General features: G+C 37.4%; 1 long non-coding RNA gene across 1 annotated transcript in view; it reads left to right on the top strand.

Moving 5' to 3' along the window:
• Nucleotides 1–20,055, top strand: part of LOC107694648 (uncharacterized) — a 22,692-nt gene extending 2,637 nt beyond the window's left edge. Inside the window, exons 3-4 of the long non-coding RNA XR_001634904.1 lie at nucleotides 13,365–13,371; nucleotides 19,979–20,055. This is a non-coding gene — a long non-coding RNA (uncharacterized LOC107694648). The remainder of the gene's footprint in view (nucleotides 1–13,364; nucleotides 13,372–19,978) is intronic.
• The last annotated feature ends 5,919 nt before the right edge of the window (nucleotides 20,056–25,974 follow it).

Genomic DNA, 25,974 nt, shown 5'->3' with positions numbered 1-25,974 from the left:
AAAGGAAAACTCACACACACACACACACACACACACACACACGCATGTCTCTTTGCTTTGCTGGCGGTCTCGGTGAATCAGCAGCATCCACAACTGAACGGAACAAAAAGTGTTGAACTTGAAAATTGTTTATGCGCAAGTGCACTTGCTAAATGAAGGCGGACTGTATAAAATGGATTAAAAAAAAAAAAGTTTATTAACGAGTTGCAGTTTTATTACATCAAAATTACTGTAACGTGAGTATTTGTAATTCGTTACTTCACACCCCTGGCTGTGACGCAACGCAACTGACACTGGTAGGTCACGTGACAATGATAACATGGCAAATGCAGTACGTTCAGATTACAATCACGCACTATAAAACATACTCTTTTTGTGGTCGCAAAGTAATTACTTATTCGAAAAGTTTCTTCTCAAGAGAGTATGGGATTTCGGATGCAGCCAGTCACTTGTTTCTTTCCTGAATTAATCAGTGTATTTGAACGAATCACTTGAATGAATCATTCAAAGATTCACTCATAAAGACAATCACTGGCTGCCACCTGCTGGTGTAACTATGTAACCTGCATGAAAAATAATTGAAAATCCTCACCTCTCATGCAAATAAATATTAAACTATAAATATTACACAAATAAATAAATATTATACTGTCTGGAACAGTGTAATACTTTGTCATATTGCTGGATATATAATACAAATAGAAATGTGGAGTTTAGGGATGTGGAAAGATGTCAGAAGAATGATCACAGGAGTGAGTGCTGTGATTGACAGGATTATGAGCTCCTCCCAAACTTCATTTAGAATTCCATTTGGCATAGATCAGTTTCTCTTTCTCTTCCTATCCTCTTTTCTCACTGTCTTTTCTCGAACACTTACAAAAGAACTACCATGTCCCCTCCTCTCTGCGCTTTCAGCATTACCCTCAGACATGGCAGCATTTCATCAGCAAAGCAGAGGGGAAGAGCTGAAGGGTGTCTCCCTGTCTGAGAATACTGATGTGATCACCGATCATGATCACTGCAGTCCATAGGTCCGTAATCAGGAACCAGAGTCCTGAACCCCAGCCATCTGACTGACCACCTCTCTATACTTTCTGAATCAGACTAGAGTGAGTTTTTGAGTACTGAGATTAATGTGTGTCATCAATATATCGATTGCAGCAAAACTATATCATTATACAAAATAATAGGTATTCTTAGAGTTATAAGTTAAATGTTTCTTTCTGGCTGGGTTAACAACTCCCTGAATAATTTCTTTGAAGCGGTTCATTGAAATTAACTATTCAGAATAAACATTTCGCAGTTGCGGAAATGAGTCAGGCGAGCAATGCTGGTCTTTTCAGCAAACATATTTGGTCATGCTTTCAGATGACTTCTGTGGGGGGTTGAAAATACCTAATCAGACCATTTTACAGTGTTGTCATTCAGCAGCTGACAGAAACTGTCCAGCTGGGGTCAAGAGCACCAAAGCACAAGTTATCTGTCAGAGTCTACTTACTGAGAAACTCATTAAGGCCGTATGTGACACCACTTCCTGGACAACAAATAAATCTATCTTGCAGACTGAATTTTGAATCTGAGAAGATGTCGGAGGTTTTAGAAATTGCAATGAACATGGTGTGTTTTCCTATTAGAATAAAGTCAAGGGAAGAAAATAGATTAAAGTGATGGGATAGTTCGCCCAAAAAAGAAAATTCTGTCATCATTTACTAACCCTCATGTCACTCCAAACCAGCATGACTTTTTTGCCCCTGTGGAAGATATTTTGAAATTTTTTATTAATTATTATTATTATAATTTTTTTTGTCCATACAATGAAAGTCAGTGGGGTCCAGTGTTGTTTTGGACCCACTGACATGGACCAAAACACAACATAGGCTCATAACAAAAACATGCCTTTACCTACATTTTTGCAAAACTCCAAAAACGTACCTATACATTTACATAAACGTCACTGCAGTTTCTAGCTGAAATTACCACTAGTGGCAGTGAAACAGCAAGAAGTTTACATTTCATACAAATTATGATAACAAAGGCAGATGTTATACACTATGTTATGACCTCAAAACACTTTCCATACTGAATGGTTTGTAATCATTTTTAAGGTTGTATCATACATCCAAACATATGTTTTTTTTTGCTCAGTTGCTCACCTGATACAGCATTGCTCTTTTTTATGACTCCCGTGAAACACGAGTTACAATAAAAGACATCAAAGATTTTTAGAAGCAGCTAGGGTAAAATGGCATAGTTTTTTTTCTTCAGAATCTTTTTTCTTTCTTATCTCACGTTTGCTTTTGTTAACATTATCACTTAGGCATAGGGTAGGGTTAAGTGTAGATGGAACATTATTTTCAAACACAATAGAGCATTAACATTTTAGTGACACTCACCAGACATCTCATTTCTGAACTGTTGCAATACATACAGCACCTATAAATAAACATTGCCAGATTCACATTCAATCTTCTGGATAAAACTGAAAGCACTTTTAGCACCAGCCACTGGACATTTCACTTTCGCATACAAGAAGCAACATAAAATGTACAAGAAGCAACACATTTTCAGGCATGTTTTCCACTGAGCCCAGTTTGCCAAAAACCAAAAAAATTTCAAAATGGTTTATTTTGTGTCATAAGTACATTAGTAAATGATGACAGAATTTTTATTTTTGGGTGAACTATTCCTTTAAATTCCATAGATCCATCATAGTACATCATCTGTATTCACCACTTTGAAACTTTTCAACAATCCTGGCAAAAACTGAAATAATGATCTTACATTGCATCTAAATCAGTGAAATGTGTGAAATCAGAGTTAATAAATCTATCAGTGTTTCTTTACTTCATTTTGTTGTTTGACTGCACCAAAAGGAAGCAGCAAGGCAACTAGCCAAGTGTTCTGAGGGTCAGGTCTGATTGATCCACTTGTGGAGAAACCTAATCACTCCTGCTACAAGTAACCCTATGCCACGCAGTTAAACAAGACTAACAAACCTTCAGACTTATCCAGAGAGTCAAAACTCACAAAATGTTTTACTTTGAGCGTGAAATTCTGTTTAGATTCCTTCAGGCACAACATAGAAGAGTTTCAACAAGTCTAACATTTGACATGGTGTGTCAGATCAACGTCATGACATGTGACCCAAACCCGAGGTGCTCTGAAAATGGACTGTTTGTCTTTACAGAGAACAGGTCTCCAACAGATTCTCGGCTCTTTAACTCCAGGTCACTCATAACCAGGAGACCTTTCAAAACACATAAACACACTGGCGCTGCAGGAATGTTCCAAACAGGGAGTTCAGGAGGGATGAGCTGCTTCACAGACAGAGATGATATGGATGATGGCAAAACTGAATAAACTGTGGTGGGTGACCTAGTGGTTTCACCCTGTACTGACCCGCTTAAATATTCCAGGCACACACACACACACACACACACACACACACACCCGGAGCAGTGGGCAGCCATTTTTTGCTGAGCAGTTGGGGGGTTTATTTTTGTGGAAACTTCAATACATTTTTGGATTCTTTGATGAATAGAAAATTCTAAAGAACAGCATTTATTTGAAATAAAATTTGAAATAAACATTATAGATATTTGTAACATTAAAAATATCCTAACTGTCACTTTTGATCAATTTAATACTTCCTTGCTAAATAAAAGAAAATTTTGCCATTGACAATGTTTTTCATGAGGGTAGAATCCGAATTATGAACACATTCACAGCGTAGCAAAAGCAAAAAAACAAAACACGTTTTAATGAAGCCATTGCATGTTTAACATTGCACCCGTTTCACAACAATAGACAAAAAATACATGAAATATTGGACTAAGATGCATTATCAATCAGACTTGTAATTTTTGTTTTTCTTGCTCAGACCTCTAAAAACTAAATTGATTTAAGTTGGACTGACCCCAAAACAATTTCATTTTTGCTGTCTAAGCAAGTCCTAATTAGCTGAATCATTTTAAAATTAGTCAGAATATAAATAAACATACCACATCTGTCTTTTTTTGTTGAATGACAGGTGTTGAATTCATGGAGGTCTGCAGAACTTTCTGTGGATTCCAGATTCCATACAGGCTTAGTCACAGCCACTGGCCCTTATAGATGGTAAGGCTCATTCTGGTTGACTACCTACTGTATGTGTATATGTCTGCAGGCTTTGAATGCTAAAAAAAAAATAAAAAAAACAATCTGTTTTTTGGGGGGTGGAGTTCCACACCAACAAATTTCAATTGGATTGTGGTGTGGATATCAGCTAAGGTGCTGGCACTCAAGTTAAGCTTGAGTTTGTGCGTCTGCGAGCATCACCATCCTGCCTCCACCATGCTGAAATTACTCTAAAAAATAAATGCAGACAGGGGTGGGATGACATGAGCTGTCAGTGCACCTTCAGGCCCCTCCCTTCTGCCCCGCCCGGGCCATGTGAAAGAGCTTCATCTCAACAGTGGCCCCATTGTCTGGAAGCCCCGGAATTCACGTACTCTTCTGTACATTCGAATGTGACCTGCATCTCAACACTTCACCCGCTGAAGAAAATTCCTTACCTGCTTTTACTGTTAGAGGAGAACATCTTGAAAAAATCCACTCCCTTTTTCCAGATGAATAGAAGAGTAGATTACTGCAGGAAAGGTCACCCAGTCTCATCTGTTAGGGCAGAACAAGACTGTCAGGGCTGTGGTAAATTAAAGGATTAGTTCACCTAAAATCATTTACTTGACCTCATGTCATTCCAAACTTGTATGACTTTTTGTCAGTGGAACATAAAACAAAATTCTTATTTAATAATACCAGTCGCTTTTTTCCATGCAGTTGAAATGAATACAATGACAATGGAGACTTCAAACGTTAGAAAGGACACATAAAAGTATAATAAAAGTGGTGCATATGACTATTCCAAGTCTGCTATATTCCAAGTCTTCTGAAACTATATGATTAACTTTGTGTTTAAGTGTGATAAACAGAAAGTTAAAAAAAAAAAGAAAAAAAAAGTAATATCTGACTTTGCATATAAGATTCAAGAGCTACTACAAGTTAGACTACTTAGGCTATATTTTGTTATTGTATTTTGGGTTTTTATTGTATATATTAAGATTTGGTTTGATTTATATTAATACTTGAAATTAGAAAAATATTTACCTTTCCTTTTAGAGGGCTATTAACTGCTGAGATCATTGAGTGTAGGAGTTGAACTGAAAAATCAAACCAGCCTGATATTTGAGCGAATTATTTAAACTGGTTTTGTGAACCAGACCAAACAATTGATTGAAAAGATCTGGTTCAAAATGATTCATTCATGAATCATACATTGTTGTCATGAATATGACGATGTTTACACAAAGAAAATTCTATTGTATGCTTCAGAAGACATGGAATACAGCACACAAGTCATATAAATCACTTTTATGTTCATTGTATTAAAAAGTGTGACCAGGATATTATTCAAAACAGGTTTGGAACAACATTCTTTCATTTTTTGGGGGTGAACTATTCCTTTAATGAACAATATTTCAACTGATCATTGAGTGACCGGTTAGACTGCTGTCAGTATGGACCAGTCATTTCTCCTGTCACCAGATTCATTCTGTTACCACTTGACATCATGATGTGAGGCTGTGTGTGTGGGTGTGTGTGTGTGTATTTGAGCTTGTGCAGGAGGACAGCTTTAGATCAATCATGTCTCAGCAGGCATTAGCCATTACTGGTGTCAGAGCAGCAAGGTTAATGTCAGTGGCAAAGGCCTCGCTCTCAAAACCAGACTCTCGACAAGCTGATCAATACGTTCTCTGTCACCTTGGAGCATCTCTTTCTCTCTTTCCCTTTCATCTTTTTATCATTTCTGTTTCTCTTCTAACTCTTTTGCTTTTCCATCCAGACACTTTCAACTCTCAGGTTTAAATCCCACAAGAAAGACAAATTATTTAGCATTAATGAAAACATACTGACAAATCTTACACACTCTGTATAGGTTTCTATGTTGTAAGTTTAATAGATTTATAAGCAAAGCAAAATCTAAATCTGTCTGGAATCACTGCATTATGACATCCTAAAGTAAACCGATTCAGACAATTTGGTTTGTGTCTCACTTTGTGTAAATATTTGACGTCTGATTTCTTTCAGAATCCTGCCATAAAATCATGACAATCAGACAAATGCTTTGAGACACTAATGTCTATTTAAAATATGACAGTTACACCACAAATGTATGTACTTTTAAAAATAATATCCCTCTGTTGCTGAAATTCAAAAAAAATAAAAAAAATAAAATCAATATATTCAATCTGACAGTGATTTATCACATACAATAACAGCTTCATCATTCAGTGTGCTACCAAACTTAATAGGTAACAAATTGCATACTATAAAATAATAATGTGGTATATAAAAAAAGAATATTTCTGACTGTCTTCGAAGATGGCCTAAAAATATCTCATTACCATGATTGCGCAGTGTGTTAATATGTTCTCTGGATAGTTCTGTGACTCCTTGCAAATTAAAATTGCTGAAGACAGAACAGTTCAGATCTTCAGAAACAAGGATTATGGGAACCTTTTCCAGCTTGTAAGAACATCTGTTCCAGTTACAGGAGGTAGGAGAATTTGAGTGCTGGGCTCACCATCATAGACAGGTTATGTAAGAAAATGGTGCAAAAAGAAAAGAGACAGAAAGAGAGGTAGATGAAACCCCTCAGCAACAACAGACAACTGATTACACCTCCACATCAAACACCAGCAGATGGAGAAAGAGAGAAACAGAGATGAAGAAGAACAGAAGGAAGAGATTATATTGGCCCTCTTTACACCTGGTATTAACATCTGTCTTGAGATGGTCCCATCACGGTGGTCAAGTGGTCAATCGAGACCAAGGAGGTCTGTAATACACTCTTAAAAATAAAGGTGCTTCAAAAGGTTCTTCAAGCGATGCCAAAGAAGAACCATTTTTGTTTCCACAAAGAACCATTCAGTCAAAGGTTCTTTAAAGAACTATCTCTTTCTTACCTTTTTGTAATCTGAAGAACCTTCTTTTGCCACAAAGAACCTTTTGTCAAACAGCAAGGTTCTTCAGATGTTAAAGGTTATTTATGGAACCATTTAGACAAAAAGGTTCTTCTATGGCATCGTGAAGCACCTTTATTTTTAAGAGTGTACCTAGAGAAAGTTAAGTGTTAGCATTTATTGTTGACCACCTCAAGATACCATCATTGTCCATGAACATGGGGAAAAATATTAATTTATTACAGGCTTTTAAGGGCCCTCTAAGCAAACAGTCGTGCACTAATAAACATCTATAATAAAATGAAATACTATTGCTTGCAAATGTTTTACTCTCTCAGCATGTCTCATTTAGAATGGAGAAAGATGCTTTTAATAATTATTGTTTTGCTTTTAATATTTTTTTAGGACAGCGCAAGGGTAGACAGGAAACACTGGGGGAAGTGAGAGGGGAATATGGATGGGAAAGAAAGGACCTTGAGCCAAGACTTGCCCGAAGTGCTGCAGTGTATGCCAGAGCACTTGCCCACGAGGCTATGACTCAGACAGAAATGCTTTTTGCTGCCAGCCACAGACCTCATTGTTTACACCAGTTATTTACATTAAGTCTCAAATGCACTTCCTGTGACTGGATTTTTGTGTCTGGATTTTGAAGGGATGGTCCTTAATTTCATAATAACATACATCACTTGAATACAGGTAAAGTGGAACACTTTCTGATAATTTGTCATTGGCGTTGTACGGTGCCAAATGGTTTAACGCCTGAAACGATGCTGTTTAAAATAGCAAAAGACACAATACAGAGGAAAGTAAAAAATGACAAATTCAAAACTGAAAAGTCCCACTGTCATGTCTACTTTTTCAATAAAGAACAAAACGTAAAATAAATATATTAACTATTTAATTAAATTAAAAATATTTTTCCCTCAAAGGTAGTCTCTATGAAATTGACTTTTAACAAAATGCTCAGTTTTTATCCATTCATACATTTATTCATCCAAAGAGAATTGTCACTCAATACTGCATAACAGCATTACGGCGCCCTGCACATGACATGCAAGAAAAAATAAATAAATCGTGTGCACGATTTACTAATTCGTTCCCTCGATGTACTAAAACATGCACACGATTATTATTTCGTTCCCTCGATTTGCTAAATCGTGCGCACAATTGACCAATTAGTTCTCTCGATTTATAAATCGTGTGCATGACTTAGCAAATCGAGGGAACGAATTAGTAAATCGTGCACACAATTTATAAATCGAGGGCATGAATTAGTAAATCGTGCGCACGATTTAGCCTACTATTTTAGTCCTGCATGAACACGTTCTGTGAAGATTTTTTATTTTTATTTTCGACCATTTGTGACCAGATTACCCAAGACAGATGTTAAATGGATAGTCCACCCAAAAGTGAAAATTCTGTCATCATTTACTCACCCTCATGTCATTCCAAGAATGTCTTTCTTCTGCTGAACACCAAATAAGATATTTTGAAGAATGTTGGTAACTAAACAGTTTTGGTTCCTATTGTCTTTCATTGTCCATAGAGTCAAAGTCGATGGGAACTGCAACTGTTTAGTTATCAACATTCTTCAAAATATCTTCTTTTGTGTTTAGTTTAAGAAATTCATTCAGGTTTGAAGCAATATGAGGGTGAGTAAATGATGACAGAATTTTCAATTTTGGTTGGGCTATCCCCTTTAATATCATGGTATAAACAGAGTCATTGTTGATATGAGGAGGGCATGAGGCAATAGATGTAAAGAAAAGAGAACGTAAATGGCTACAGACAAGGCAAGTGGGATTTTACAATACAGGAAATAAGAGAAAAAAAAAGCGAGAATGCTGGGAAAAGGAGCAAGGGAGAATGTGCCGATACAAGAAGAGCCCTGAAGTGCAGTGAAATTCCGAAATTGAGATGTAGAGTCAGAGAAATGCCCCAAAACTGTGTTTTGCCCAGGGGCAAAAAAAACAAATGGATTATTTCCCCAGGAAGCTTTAGCACAGTGTCTTTACACAGCCTAAGCCCTGTCCTGACAGATGTCTGCGCGAGACTCTATCTCTCTTTCTACCTCTACTGCTTTTCCTTCTGCGTCTTTCTGCATTTCTCTCTCTCTCTCTCTCTCTCTGTCTGCATCTCCGCCTCACCCTCCTCCTCTCCTCAGAGGCCTGGCTGACTTGGGAGCGTATGTCTTCATTAAGACAGCTGTCAGGTCTAGCAAGTGGAAGGGTAGAAAAAAGAAAGGAGAACTTCAAAGGCCCGTGAGCTGTGTCCCAGAGGATTGTGCACTGAGCTGGGGCTGGGTGAGCACAGTCTGTCTCCTACTAAAAATCTCACTTTACCCACATGCTACTGTTTGTTCTGCTTGATTCTGTCTAGTCTGACACAAACGTCTTCAACCAGCTCATCTCAGGAAATAATAAGCCCAGGAGATCAAACGCATCGATCTCTGGCAGCTAATCACTAAATCTCATGTTTTAGAGCTGTAACAAATAATTAGACATGAAGAGAAACTAATTGATTTTATTTAAGACATACTGTTATCAGAATCTAAGGATTAAAAAATGGCACAAAATATTATCAATGATTATAAAAAAATCTAGAACGAATAGGATTGTTTCAAATATATCCCGTCATAGTAAGATTTGCTCTTTCTGTAACAACGTACTGAAAAATAAATTGTGATGTAACTATTTCCACTCAGAAATTGCTAATAAATTTCACAAATAATTACAAAGAAATGCAAGAAACAAGTTAAATCAAACATGAAGTAGAAAGAATTAAACAACATTTTCTTGTTTTATTTACAGTTTCAGTTTTTTTTTTACAGTGATGTTTAAATTACTATTGAAAATGTTTGGTTTAGAATTTTGTCGCCTTGATGATGTCATTTTGTATTGATATGACAAATTACTGAATAAATGTGAAGGATATTTTCATTAGACAAAAAATATTATTAACCGACCAATTCAAACCAACCATGTGTAAGGCACATAGTATTGACCCAAATAATGTCATGCCAATGCATCTGTCTGCTCCAGAAATGCTCTGGAAAATGAACTGAACCTGGTGTTGAAAGGTGGAAAACAAAAGACCCTGAGACATCTTTGGCCTCTTTGCAATGTCAGCAAACACTCCAGCGAGCACCCAACATCAAACACACACATCCTGGAGCTCGGACAGGTAATCTGTCTTTCCTGGACCTTCAAAGGGTCCGGTCAGGAAGCCCTGCCGTCCTGCCACCTAGAGAGGCACATTGGAGGCCGAGTATACAAACTGAAAGGCAGAGAGATGGATGTGAGGATATTCACAGAGGCCCACAGTGCTGGAACTGGTCCGAATGGTAGATCTGGGGATTCAATTAGTATCAGATGACATTGGCTGGTGGTGACAGGTAGGGTTAACCAGACTGGGTATTAGGGCTGAAAGAGGGAACAGGGAGCACTCATCAAGGTCAAAAATGTCTGTGTGCATCACCATGTTCTATAGAGGTGTGAAATTACTGGATGTCTAAAGATCTGGACAGTCAGAAGCGAGAGCCACCCATATAGGCAGGGCCAGATTAACATAAGGGCTAGGCGGGGATGAAGCCCCAGGGCCCGCGGATTGAGGGGGCCCGACGTGATTAGCTGTGGAGGAAAGGAAAATTAGACCTAGAGTTGATTGGCCATCGGGAGCACCCGGGCTTTTCCCGGTGTGCCGATTGCCGAAATCCCACCACGCCCCCACATATTAGTGTCTGCGCTATTTCAGTCCAAAATATATGAGCGATAAAAAATGTCTTTGTACTCGTTTACACTAGAGTTGCGGGTATCTTTTAATCGCCTTGGCTTTACTGTAGTGCACGGGAAACAAACACTAAAAGCCAAGTGATGAAACGGCGCTAAGTTACCTGATTAAACCGCGCAGCGCAAGAGAACAGCTGGCCCAAACCAGACCGGTGTCTCCCACCCGCGACTGTAGCTCGACCCTTTCGCCGCTCTATTGAAGTGATAATAAGCAGCGCTTGCCCATTTGAACTCCACACAAGACACTTATATTTGAACAGTAAATTCTCTGTGGTGAAGCTAGTAGAAACCAGATTGAATAGCACCGACCCAGCACCAGACCTAGGCTATTTAACATGCATTTACTGACACTGTAGAAATACGGTTAATGATATTTATTATTAATGTCACGGAAATTGTAATAGGATACTTATAGCCTATTAAATATTGGTTCAAATAAAGGCAATAAGTCAATTTTATAAAGGTTTACTATTCTATAGTTAACTCTGGATTCAAGAATCAGCTTTTCATTAGGGCAACCACAAAGGTTATAATAGTTCTAATAAACTTTAATTGCAGAAAAATATGAATTCAATAATTAAGAGTCTGCAATATAATGGAATATTAATATTGTTAAATGCATTTTAAGTATTCAAAAATATCATTTGTTTTCGTCCGTTATTTATTAATAAATAATTTATTCCAATTGCCCTAACCCCAGCAAAACATTTATGGGGGACTGTGTGGGCCAGATGGGCTGAATTTTAGCACCAGTCCAGCCCAGATGATTCTCCTCTTCCAGGGCCAGAAAGAAGACCTTTTTAATAATAAAACTATTTAAAGTAAACTCCTTAAGGGAGCTGTATATGCTCAAAAGTTGTTGCTGCTTCTGGAAACCTGTTTGCTTTGACTTCATATATCTGGTGTTAATGTATTTATTATTTTAATGTGTTGTAGCCTGGAATATTTAGTGTGCATACACATTGTATCTCTGTGTGTTGGAGACTGGATAAAAAAAAAAAAGATTCCTGTTGTAGAAAACGTTGTGGCACCAAGATAGGTTACTATGAAGGGGGGCCCTTGGGTTTGCTATAGCCCCAGGGCCCTATGTGTTCTTAATCCGGGCCTGCATATGACTATTTAGTTTATATATAAATTAAGCAAACTCTCCAAAACCTGTTTCTGCTTCTTGTACAGGGCAGGAATTAAAGCATAGGTTATTAAGAGGCAAATAAATATGGTCACACTTTAAGGTGTGACCGTAATTATTAAATATGACTTTTGCCCCATAAACTCCTAATATGCTGCTTATTAAGTAAGGTAGTTGCTAACTTTAGCATCAAGCAGAATTATATCACGTTGCAGCATATGAAAGAAAAAAAGATTATGATTGGTCAGACAACCACATATTCCGACCTCCACACTCACACCACTGGTTCAGCCAGTGTTAACATTTTCTGCATATATATAACTCAAGGAAAAAAAAAAACATAAAAAATACACACTTCAGCTTTAAATTAATAGCTTTAAATAGCTTGATTTGGTGCCCGTGTTCAGTATACTAAAAGTTAGAAATGTATTTTAGTTGCACTTTAAATGTATTTAATTTAAATTAAATGAATTAATGTCAGTGCATAACAAAATATCAACTAGCCAACTAGGTTTAAAAAAAAAAATTAAGCCAATAGATATACAGCTTAAAATGAAGACAAAAACGATTTAGACACTTTTTAGTTGACAAAGCATATTGCAACATGTTCATAGTTAACATGATGAACTACACCCGTGGTATTGAGCTAGACACCTATGTGTACTTGGAGCAAGCCAACCTGATCTCATGAGACAATGTAATTATTTTACGAGGTGGCAATTTCATATGAATTTGAATGATTTTATTGAAAGATTTTTAGAAAAGGCATGAAGGTCCAACTCTAAACCAAACACCCAGTAGGGCATAAGAGGATTGTTTGAAAAGGTGTATGTATTCATACAACTTATCCATCAGTTCACCAAAATGTAATATAGCTATGAAATGCAAGACTGTGTTGGGCAAAATGACTTCATACACATACACTTAAAAATTACATTAAGAACAGAAGTCAGCTAAAAGTAATTGCAAAAATGGCTCAGAAAGTGATGTTAGTTCTGATAAAAGCATAATCTGTTTGCTGGTTTGATATTTTATTATCTGATCCGATGACATTGATTCATTAAGTGTGACTTAAGTATCCAAATACTGTAACTGACCTACATTTACATTTACTCATTTAGGAGACGCTTTTATCTAAAGTGACTTACAAATGAGGAATACAAGAAGTGATACATCATAAAGAGGCAAATAACACAAGAGCTCGAAACACAGCGTTTTATGCATCATATAGGATAGAACAAGCTAGAATAGGGAAGAATTCTGGGAAAGTGAAAGCATAATTTTGTTTAATTAAGATGCAGTTAAGTGCTCACAGAAGTGATGAGTTTTCAGCAGTCTCTTGAATACTGGCAGGGATTCATTGTTCCAGACAGGGTCGGGAAGATCATTCCACCAACAAGGAACAGTGAACCAAAATGCAGTGGTGGACGAAGTACACAAATCAAGTACTTCGGTAAAAGTACAGATCCGTATAATAAAATATTACTCCAGTAAAAGTACTCGGTTTTCAATTTTACTCGAGTGAAAGTACAAAAGTACTTGATTTTTGATGTACTTAAGTAAAAAGTACCGATAGATGAATGTTTACTTTGCAGTTTTATATAGGCTACTTTTATAATTTAATTAGCATATTAATAGCATATATTTTTTTATAATCCTACTGCTCAAAATACCTGGGATTTTCCCAAAATAACCAATAAGGAAATAATGAATATAATAAGGAAAATATAATTAGATTTTCATAATGATTTTTTTCTTCTCAAACCTTGTCTGTGGTGTAAAAACACCCTGGCCAAATGCCCCCAGAGGGCATCAGCTCGTTAGCTAGACAGTTAGCATCAGCTAACATTGACTTATGTTCAGCATGGTTATGAATAAACATATACTGTATATATTTATATATATATACATATATACATATATTTGTCTACTTGGCTAGTTGATCCAGATACATAGTAACTAAGGCTATGTGTGCTGATAAACAATATATAAAAACAGACTCACATAAGGCTAAATGCGTAGCATTTTAATAAAAACTTTATTTAAACGTTACGGCAGCGGGTAATATGAACGTGCATGAGTTATTTTATTTAGTCTGTGTTATTTTAATGTTTCGTTTTTTTACCTAAAACATTGAGACACTGAAGTAAAAGTTACTCAAAATAAAACTACTGCAGTAAAGTACAGATACTTGAAAAATGTACTTAAGGACAGTAACGAAGTAAAACTACTCCGTTACTGTCCACCACTGCCGACCTCAGACATTGACGCTGACCTGCTTTGTGCTCTAAAATCTGATGGCCATACGAAGAAACAGATTTCATGCATTTCTCTTTCAGACACCTTGGTGTAATCAGTCTATTGCTGAAGAGCATCTTTTGTCTAAGCAGTGTGTCATGCATAAGGATTGGATGCATTTTTCATAATAGCACGTAGTTTGGAGAGAATCTCCTCTTTGCTTTTATCTCTGCCGACTCAGACTAAAGCTTCCTTCTTTTCGTCAGCTCAGTCCATTCCTTTACAGGGCCACTTTGGCCGTCTTGTTGTCCAGCACAGTCATCTACATAATAACTGCAGCCAAACAAATCCACATACAGTTATCATAACAGTGAAAGCTCAGTCCAGGGCACTCAATTCATACTAATTCAACTGTTTAGAAGCATTACAATGCTCCCAGGCGTCAAAGACAAGTGTGTGCGTTCTCTAAGAAGCATGAAATCAATTGCACACTACCTTTTAGCCCTCTTGCACCGCCGTGGGAAAACAACACATGCAGAGGTCTACGCTATTATGCTATTTACTTTCACAATTTGCTTTCACCATACAGGTGCATTATTGCCATGAGAGCTTTTTACAACTTCCCCAATCAGTCATACAAGGGTTTCAAGCATCCAGTATGACCTTTCGGTGTAGACTGAGGCTATTTGACATCAGAGTTCAATTTGCTTGATTACTGTGAGAGATGTTTTTCAAAACTTTGAGAGCATACCAAGGAAATGCACCCAAAAGCACTTGAATACTGTGGTCTGGACTAAGGTTTATGTGCACTCCAGAGTGTCCACAATTACTGTGAGGGCAATCTAACTTTTTGTTTTTTTTTCAGAAGAAAAGCTATTGATAACATTGTTTGCCCATTACAATGCATATACCATAACTGATGATCTTCCCAAACATTCCACGAGCATCTGAAGGCACTTTCTCAATGAAATGAATGTTTCTTGTGAGAGAGAGAGAGAGAAAAATCAGATTTGTTTCACTGAATCTCACTTTTATCTCTATTCCATCCGTGAAACTTTGTACTGCCTCCTTAAGATGAATCACTTCAGTTGTTGTCCTCGTTTGTAAGTCGCTTTGAATAAAAGCATCTGCTAAACGAATAAATGTGAATGTAAATTTAACTAGTCTATAAACAGCTTTCATATTAGGGAAGACTGAAGTCTCTTTAATTAAATCCTGTTTCCTTGCTGTTGAAAAAAAAAAGGTCTGATGAACATTTCAACTTTCTGATGACTAGTACCTTTAATGATTGTTTAATTTGGGTAAGCTCTGGCTTATTAGGCCCTGTGGAGGTCAAATCAACTTGCTCACTATGTCGATCAATGGACTTGTCCGGTCTTCCAATAATACTCTTGCTATCCTCTACCACAACATTTTTTTAATCTAAGAAATATTTCGTACATCTCTGAAACACAAATATTTGATCAGCACTGAAGTCAATGAAGTAATTCTTTAAGCATCAGGCCTTAATGAAAAACAACTCAATAAGATCCAGCACTTTGCCTTCTTTTATTTGGTTGCTTCTTTCGTTTGGCCCCGAGGCATCTTTTCAAACTCGAAGACGTCTCAACTCAGATTTCAGCGTATTATTTCACCCCCCATTTATTCCTGCAACCAACTCAATGCACCAAAGTACCATCACACGAATCACCCTGGAGATATGATCATTGTTATTGCACTGCATTATTGAATCTTTCATTAGCAGTATTAAAGGGATAGCTCACCCAAAAATGAACATTCTGTCATCATTTACTCACCCTCATGTCATTCCAAACATGTATGATGTTCTTTTTTCTACAGAACACAAAAGCAAATGTCTAGTGTTTTTTTTCTTTACGATAAAAAAACACTTTTAAATATCTTTGTGTTCTGTAGAAGAAATGTATACTGGTTTAAAACGACATGAGCGGGAGTTAATGACAATTTTCATTTTCGGGTGAACTATCCCTTTAAGATTGTTGCCGTGTTCATGCACGCACACGCACACGCACATGCGCACGCGCACACACACACACACACACACACACACACACACACACACACACACACCCTCTGTTTTCCCTTTCCTCTCCAAACATTGAGCCCAGATTGATAGTGAACTGTCTGCGAAGAGCTTTCAACCTCTCAGTGCAGTCCAGCTGACCCGTTTGTGTGATCCGTTTCACTTGGTCTTGCACACTTCCCCTCTGAACAAGCAAAGAACCTCTCACAACCCTGCTTTTTCAGATCAGCCCACAAAATATTTGAGTTACTAGAGAACTACGGCTCCTCCTAAATCCGTGAACGTAGTGGTGTAGGCGGTCAGGGCATTGGGCTGGTTGGTGTGGGATGTGGCTAAGTGTGGTGAATGCTGGCAGGCAGTGCCGTGTCGGGGAGTAGAACTCGAGGGCTTGTGGTTTGGATTGCTGTGGATGAAATCGGAGAACCTCTGGCATCCAGCTCGCTCTCTCCCTCTCGTTCCTCGTCCAGTTTTCCTTCTATATCTCGGTCTCCTTTGTATCCTTTTCTAGTCTGTGTTTCATAACCTGGTCTATCTCTCGCACAAAGTCACAGACAGCCAACGTGATTCCGCTTCTCTGCCTGCTGCTTTGAAAACCTGGACAAGAAGATTGTTTTTGTCTCAGTAGTTCTCATTTCCATGCGTGTATGTGTGTGCCATCTTCATTAGTTGTGCAATAGAGTGAGGTACGTGCTGAAAAGCATGAATTATATCCCTCTTTGTGTGTTTTGCAGTGAAGTTTTGAGAGCTTTAGAGTGAGATTGCTTTGTGTATTAAAAGGCATCATGGGTAAGAGGCTATAGCCATGCCTAAATGCTAACCCTCCTCATTAGATGGTGGCCTCTCGGGTGCAAAGAGAATGAGCTCGCCAAAAGAGTAGGTAATGTAATCTTCTCTGGCCAATAACCTCTCTAATAGATAATTGAAGTCTATTTTCTCATTTCCCTCTTTCTTTTCTATCTCGCTGGCCCAGCTCTTTTTTCTTTCATTCTGACTTACAAAAACAAAATAACCTAATAAAATAAAAAATGCACTTTTTTTTTCTTCCTCTCTTTCTCGATCACACCCACACACACTCTGTTTGCCCAACAATACAGTAGAAATTGTATCCACTAACCATATTTGGGCACATATTTGGTGTCAATATCAGTGTGAGCCGAAACAGGATGTTATAACACGTTTGTGGCCACCGAATGAAAAATCACACTCAAATAGATAATTCTCTTGGGCAAACATAAAACTCTGAAGTATCGATCTGATCTTTGTTTTCTTCTTATGGCAGTGCTTGTAATTGACAGTATAATAGCAATTGATCAGAATTGAGCAGAGGGGCAGAGGTGCAGAGGCATACGTTAGCAAAGGTTAATGACTAATGACAAGTCTTTTCCCATGCCTTTGACCAGTGCTGGGAGTAATGGCATTATTTTTCATACTCTACAGTAGGGCTGTCAATTTAACATGTTCAGTGATTCATTAAAAATAATAAAAGTACATTTTGATATACACAATTCTCAACAAATACCGATAAATACAATTAATTGTGATTAATTATAGATAGCCTGAATTTAATTTGGTGCAAAATCTTTAATACTGGCTGAAGTCTATATATACACAGTAGAGCATATATGTCCAAACTGCTGTGTAAAGATGTCTCTAGAGAACGAGCCAATCCACACACTTTACAATGCAAAAAGTTATGCAAAAAAATTATCCTGCTACTTTCCATAAAAAGTGATGATGCAATTAGTAACTTGAGGAGTAATGCAATAATCTTAAAAGAAACATTCCCAAACACTCCGGTAATCTGTTTTATATTATATTATAATTAATTTTCTTTCCTTTCTCTCCATAAATAATATTATTACATCCAGGACATCTGATTTGGTTGTTTTATGCAGCTGAAAATAGGCACGCTACGATTCTGTATGATATCATATAGGAACAATTTGTAGTCACTAAAACAATAGTACATTGTAAGCTTGATCTCATTAAGCAGTCAGGAGACTTCAGAAGTAAACACGAGGGCTCTTAAAAGCCATGTTTACCCAGGCTCAAAGCCCAGCAACACTCTTCTCCTGTCCCACTTTCCTGTTCAGGTGTTTTATGAGCGACCAAAGACAATTTCATTATAAAGCCTCTCACATTGTCTTTGTGATTTCTGCAAAGTAAATGGTTCACTGACTGACAACAAACAAGAACTTCACACACAGTGCCTAGTTATTGTGTGAGAGCACAGAAAGCTATTCAACGAACGTGAGCAGTGTGTCTGAGCTGAAACACATGGCCTGAAACACGCTCTGCTCTATTTACATATCAAGTTCAAAGTTTAAGTGGAAAACTCTTGATTTCAGAATATTTGGTCTTCCACAAATAAAACCCTCTTTGCTGTTTGATATTAAACCATGAACATGTCTGCCTTTTAGATGCCTCTTGGCTTCGTATCTGTGTTGAAGCTTGTTTACTTTTGCCTTGCATGTGTGTGTTTGTGTTCCTTTGTTGGGTCTTACGTGTGCGGATCCAAATAAGTCTTCTCCTGTGAAAACACTGAGCTAAAAGCTGACAGCGTGACACTCACCGAGGTGTGAGGAGACAGTTTTTGGCGGAGTGTCCGTGTTCAACATGTCTGTTATGACAAAGTGCAGATTTATAGACTGGCTCCAATTAAAAGAGCGATCTGTTTAACCCTCCACGCAGATGAACGAGGTGGTGAAAACGAGGAATCACGACACGTCCTCACAGTCATGCACTCTTTTAATGCTAAGCTGTGTTTATGAGCTGTCCCCATCCAGACTGATTTATATTAAATACTACACACAGGCTAATACACATCTCTTCGAGTATAGGTCAGACAGAAAAAGAGCATAGTTTTAAGGGGGGAGGGGGGACATTTTCCTTTCCTGTCTGTTTTGTGTCTCTTTCTTCATCTTCTGTCTTGTAGAATTATCTCAGAGACAGATGCAGTGATATATGAGAGAGAATAAGAGAGCTCAGGTGCTGTGGCTATGAATTATGATTAGTTGAGAGAATGATAATATCTCCATCTGTTGTTTACATTGACAATTTAGCGGAAGAAAATCTACTGCATGCAAACATATTTGGTGGAAATACTTCAATTATATAATTAAATTATATAATTATACTGGTCAAGCTGCCCTAAGAAAATAAGTACTGTGATGATACCAACATACTGTACATTACCATGGTACTCCAAGGTGCTTGAAATAATACCATGTTTAACCATGGTACATGTCCAAAAAAACAGGGCAATACAATTATACTTTTTTGTTTGTGTGAAAATTCAGACTTATTGTAAAGGGACAGATGTCTATTTGCTTATCTTTTTGGGCAAGATTGGAAGAGAAAATTGTTTCTTAGAAACAGATTTGGTCAAAGTAAAAAGGTTACTCTTCTTTTTGTGTTGTGCTCTGTCAAAGTAAAAAAAAGAAAAGAAAGAAAAGAAAAACACATTAATGTCTGCCATTAATGTTGCCACATAACCAGATGGCTCCAAATGGTCTCTCATTTATGAAAGTCCTCATGAGATTTTATTTTGGCTTTATTTATTGAAATGATATATAAGGTCTATTGTGTGGCATTCTCAAGAAATGATGCAATTTGTGCCTGAATATCTGAATATCTGTTTTTGTATTATTATTATTTCATTTGAAAAGGTTACTGCTGCACTTTCTAGAAAACATGGGTGACGTTCACACAGCAGGAAAAAAAAAAAGGCTGTCAGTCCTGTATTTGTGTGCTTTATAACGTGATGTGATATGTAGTTAAGTATTTGTGCTTTGCATTTCACCCAATCCAAGTGCACACACACAGCAGTGAGTAGTGAACACACACACCATGAACACACACCCGAAGCAGTGGGCAGCCATTTTTGCTGCAGCGCCCAGGGAGCAACTGAGGGTTCGGTGCCTTGCTCAAGGAGCACCTCAGTTGTGGGTAATGTGGAAAGAGAGCGCTGGTCATTCACTCCCCCCACCTACATTTCCTGCCGGTACTGAGACTCAAACCTATGACCTTTGGGTTACAAGTCCAACTCTCTAACCATAAGGGCACAGCTGCCCCAAATTTATACAGTTAAGTTCACACAGAGTTCGGTTATTTATGAGAGTGACAACCGCATTCTATAACCTAACTCACACCTGTACAGGTTCAGGACTCACAACCTCACTTTCGGTGATCGGAACCGCTAGACAAGTCTGTCAGGTCACTGTCACTCTTCTTTGTTTGTTTGTTTGACCGAGAATTTAAAGGCAACTAATTTAAGTACATAATTATTATTATACAGCGACAACTTTTGGGACAGAAACTGTTACGTGTTTTCATGTGTGCTTTTCGTACTTACAAAGACGAAATTATGAGCTGTGTGTCATCTGAAGGTTTTAGATCCAGTCACTCGTTGCGTCAGTTTTGCACGTGACTCAAATGCTCCGTTTCCAACTCAGGTAGGCTATAGAAGCTGAAATCGGTTAAGTAAGATTTGACTGATGAACTTGCGAATCGATTTGAGACGCGTTGCATCAACTTTATAGTGAATATCGACACTGCCATCTTTGATATTTACTTTAGTCACTGTCACTATACAGGTGATATTTACAGCTATGTCAAACATAGAAAAGTTTGAGAGCAGTTATTTATTCCAACAGTAGCGAATCAAATATTGTAAGTAAAATGTTGTGTGAATGGAACAATTTAATAGTCACACCTGTTACAAGATATGGTGCCAATCCAATAAACAGTTTAAAAAAAAAAAGCATTAATATAACAATATTTATGTGTATTTCACATTTATTAATTTTATGATGAACAAAAAATCAGTTTGGGTTGATATTCTAATAAAAGAAAAACAAAATGGATTTATTAATATAACACTGATTTATTCATAATTAATTTGCTTTTTATATTTATTTTGCAGTATACATTTTTGCAGTATATAGTCATAAGTCACAGGGACACACGTGGACCAAAAATGCACTCTTTCCTGAGAATAATCCAGGTAGATTTAAAAGTAATGAGCTGATTGATTGGTGTTTTGGCATTTGGGTTTTGAATGAATGAGTACACTTCTAATGAGTAAGCCTATTTTAGATCCTATGATACAGGATTACATCTGTGATTTGCATCCTGTGTTTAATGCCAATTTTCCATCCTGTTCCTCCTTGCAGCGTCACAAGCCAAAGTCATTAATGTTCCTTCTACATAGACATAATATTTTTCAATTTATTTTTGGCAGTACAGTAAAACTACAACCTACAGGGCTCAAAATTGTTGTTTATTTAGTTTAGTACACTTTAAAACAGCTGGTTAAAACTCCAAAGGGCTCGATTTACATTCGTTAATGAAGTCCTGAATGAATGTATACTGTTTATGGTAATTCTCTAGTGAAAATAAATGTTACTTCAAGAATGTATGAATCCAGCCATGAAGCTGAAGAGTGCGAGTGTGACATTTTTTCGGCTAATTTGTATATGAGATCGGAAGAGAAGGTCACGGATGGAAAGCCAAGTATTGTCTCAGACTCTCAATTCTCGTTTTAATTAGTGCGGTTAAATACTCAACCCTCCGTGCAGGTCTCTTTATACAATGCAGGATATAATTGCTCTCGTTTAACTATGAACTCAGTCTTTGTGTTTGCCCTCCTGCTCTGAACACACACAGGATATTTTATCAATCGGTGTGTGTCGTGAGCTCACTCTCATTGGCAGGAATGTCATCCCAGGAATGTGTATTTTTGGAGCAGCCAACACAGGGAATGACAGGCATATCTCCGCCTTCTGGCTTATTAATATAGATAGTCCTGATGGTGTGAGTGTGTGTGTGTGTGTTTATGTGGCGAAAGAAAGAGCTGATTTGACTTCCTTCTCCTCTACTCAGTATCTTAATTGTGAGGCAAAGTAGATTAAAATCCTAATAATCAAATTTGGGGTATAGCACGCAAAGGTTTTTAAATGATTTCCACAGCTAAGTGAGTACAGTGAGATTTTCATCATTATGCCAGTGCCATTATACTTTCTAGTAATTTTCGGTAACACTTTACAATAAGGTCCCATTAGTTAATGTTAGTTAATTCATTAAGTAACATAAACTAGCCTTCGAAGTATTTAACTGTTAGTTCATATGAACTAATTAATGTTAACATAAGGAACCTTATTGTCAAGTGTTACCTAGATGTCCAATATTTACAACAGAAAACTTCGTAGAAGTTGTAAACTTTAAATTATGTGTATTATTTTATTTGCTTGATTCACCAGGCATTTTTGACTGTTTTGGGTAGAGAGGTAAAAGCTCATCGTCTTACTTCAGAATAGTACACTATGTTATGCTATGCTACGCTAAGAGAATGTTCTCCTTAGCCTTGAGAATGTGGTGAAATGGAAACAACGAGTGATGAATCCTTGTGTCCATGGGCATATTCTTAGTAGAACATATCATCCACGGGTGCCGAGACTGTCAAAGATGCCTCTCATCTCTCAAATCATACACAGTTATGTTTATTCTGTTTAGCGTTTTGCTACACAGGCTATCTGTGTTTGATTTGTAGAGATACGTGTGCGAGAAGCTGTAATGTACTGAGATATCAGCAACACTCCCATCTGTCTCTATAAGCAGAAACATCCTTGAATAAATGTCTCGTCTCTTCATATCATTGTATTCGTCATTTTACTGGTCAGCAAGACCAAACTTTAATGATTGCTGTCCTTCTGTTTAGTGTGTTTGTGTGTGTATCAGGCTATGTGTGTCAGTGCAGCATTCGGAAGAGACGCACACCCATTCATTTCCTGGTCTGACAGAGCAATCTAGATAATGAGAGACTCTTTACTGGCCTCAATTGAACTGTTACTCAGCATAAATGAGTTCAATAAATCCATTCTACACAATCAGATGCTAGATAAGGAATATCCAGTGGCTAAAATCTTCATATCATTATGAAACGCAGGCGTTGTCACTCTTCATTTTGCTCTGCGAGTTGAGCGGATGCTTGTGTGATGTGTGTATGTGTGGTGTGTAAAGGGATAGTTCACTTGAAAATGAAAATGTATTAATTTACTCCCTCTCATGTTTTTCAAAACAACGTGGGACACAAAAGTAGATAATGTCAGTTTTGTTTCCCCATAAGTAATGTAACACATTTTTCACTGAAATTCTTGTAAATCTATTTAGCATACATAGTACTAATAAGCAGCATAGCATGTTGTTCACACTTGGTGTTGGCAAACTATGGCAGAAGGCCATTAGAAGATTTTCAGCTAAAAATATCCAAATTTGAGTCTTTCCTTACACAAAGCTATCATATACATGGCAAGGTAAGTATAACACAATAATTTGGTTATGAGTATTATTTTACTTACCTGCATGACTTTCAACAGGTATTTTTACTATTTTGGGCATAAAGGACATAGTAGATGTTAAAAAATTTTTTTTCCAAAACGAACTTTTTCATTTAAAATTTGTAAATCTAATTAGCATATGTAGTGCTAATGGTCAGCATAGTACCATAGCATAATGTTTTTCACACTTCACATAAGGCAAGATTTTCAGTGAGAAAAATAAACTGTAGACTTTTTTTCACACTAAGCTGGCATGGTGAGTATTATTTTATTTGCCTAAATGACTTTCACCAAGCATTTTTTACTATTTTGGGCACAGTAGTTTAGTACTTTGTAGTCTGGTAGCCTGCAGTCTTCACTACGTAATTAAAGCTGCGACCGTTAAGTGCATGACGTGTCCAACATTCCACACTTTGTTTTTTTTTTCCAGTTAAATAAGTGCATCATCTGTGTATTTGAAGTGCACTTGTTCTTGTAGAATAGTGCATTATTATGCAAATTGGGACGCACCTTTGGATATGCAAGATTTTTAGGCAAAGTTGAATCTTTTCCTCACACTCGCTGTTGCACTGCTTTCGTATGGCTTCGATGCAAGTATAGCATTTTTTTGTAGCTTGACAAACAGGCCACTATCCACTTTTGTTGTACATTTTATTGTAAAATAGCAGCGTGAGCATTCTGTGTCCGCTCTTGTGTTCCTGTACATGTTTGGAATCACATGAGGGTTAATAAATGATGACTGAATGATGAATGAGTGTAAACTAACTCCTCTATGTGCACCTATAGTCTCATTTGTGTCATTCTTTCTGTCTCTCTCCTCTCTTACTCTTGTGGAGAAAGGAACAGATGGGCGGACAAGTCACTGGCTCTATTTTATGGGATGAGAAGACCCAAGAGACAAATTTTTCATTTCCCAGAGCCTCTGTGCGCACTGTTGCATGGTGCACCTTCTCTCTCTCTCTTTCTCTCTCCCTTCCATTCCTCTTTACCTCGCTGTCTTTCTCCTTGTCAGAACAGATGGAGCATATTTTATGTTCTCTTTCAGCTCTCTCAGCCTTGAGGAAATATTACAATAAAGCTGAAATGCCATGCATTAGGACAGACCTCATCTGTCAGTGGTATCTTTTCTTCATTATATTTGCTATATATATATATATATATATATATATATATATATATTATAAATATATTTAATTTTGAGGAGCTGTAAAAGTTTTTACATATATTAAATAATCTATTTTTTAGGTAATGATTAAGATGTTTACACAGATCTATTCAAAGTACACTGAAAATATATCATTACTTTTTACCTAATGGACTTCATGACATCTTTATAGTTATTCAGTTATTATTATTTTTATTTATTTATAAAACTCTTTTTTTTTTATAACTATTTGAAACCAACATGAATATAAACACTACTATGAACTTGGAACGTGTTTTACACAATATTTTTTAAAAGATCTGCCCTTTTCTTTATCGTGGACACTCTTATATGTCATTGACCCAGTTGCCATCTTTTCTTTTATGAGTTCGTAGATGTTCTCCCCTCCGCCCACACTTGCGGTCTGTTTTGCATTATGACAGTAACCTTACTCTCTGTTTGTGCCTCTTGGCCCTGGGCAGGAAGTGCAGGGTCGCCCTTCAGACATCATGGTGGCAGACAGGCGTCCACTTTAATGTCTCCCCATCGCTCGCGTACATTGCATACCATTACATGGCCTTATTGGATTTCACGGCCCACGGTGCCCTGCTAATTAATGTCAGAACCTTCTTCTGTCATATCACATGAGAGGCTCCATGCCTTCGCTCCAGACTGGGTTTACTGCCATGAAACTCTGGAGACTAAACACAGTTAGCAAGGGCACCGGGAACGGTGTTCTCACAGCATGGCAGAACAGGATCAGAGCGGGCTGAGGAAGCCCTGGGATTGGCTCTGGAGTGACCTGTAGTGCAGTGAATGGAGAGAGAGAGGGAGATGGACGGGTTTAGGTGTGAGGTTCGGCCCTGCTGAGTCTCACTGTAATTGCATTAACCCCATACCCTCACTAGCACAACACTTCATTTGTCATCCCAGCACCTGGTCCCGCTGATTGACACGTCAGCTTTGCACTCATCTCGCTCCATCATGACTTCAGAGCCTGACCACAGAAATGGCGCGTGTGCCCGCTTTTCAATGAGCAGACAGATGAACTGCCATGAAACACTGTATGCTCTTATGACCGTAAGATCACGTTGATATATAAGGTGCAAACATGTCAGTTTAACAATGTAACCTGCATTAAGTTGAAATCTGAACCCTTAACAATTAATAGGCTGAATTAGGATGTAATTCTTGGAGCAACTTTTAAAAAACTTTGAATTCCTTTGGGAACAAATAATACATTTTTTAAAAAACTGTTTTCTTTTATTTTTGATATAAACTATCATTCAAAAGTTT

Source organism: Sinocyclocheilus anshuiensis, unplaced genomic scaffold, assembly GCF_001515605.1.
Source record: "Sinocyclocheilus anshuiensis isolate Anshui unplaced genomic scaffold, SAMN03320099.WGS_v1.1 scaffold1638, whole genome shotgun sequence".
Classification (NCBI taxonomy): Eukaryota; Metazoa; Chordata; class Actinopteri; order Cypriniformes; family Cyprinidae; genus Sinocyclocheilus; species Sinocyclocheilus anshuiensis.
The sequence above is the reverse complement of the archived record's forward strand: the minus strand, read 5'-3'. Positions and strand labels throughout refer to the sequence as shown.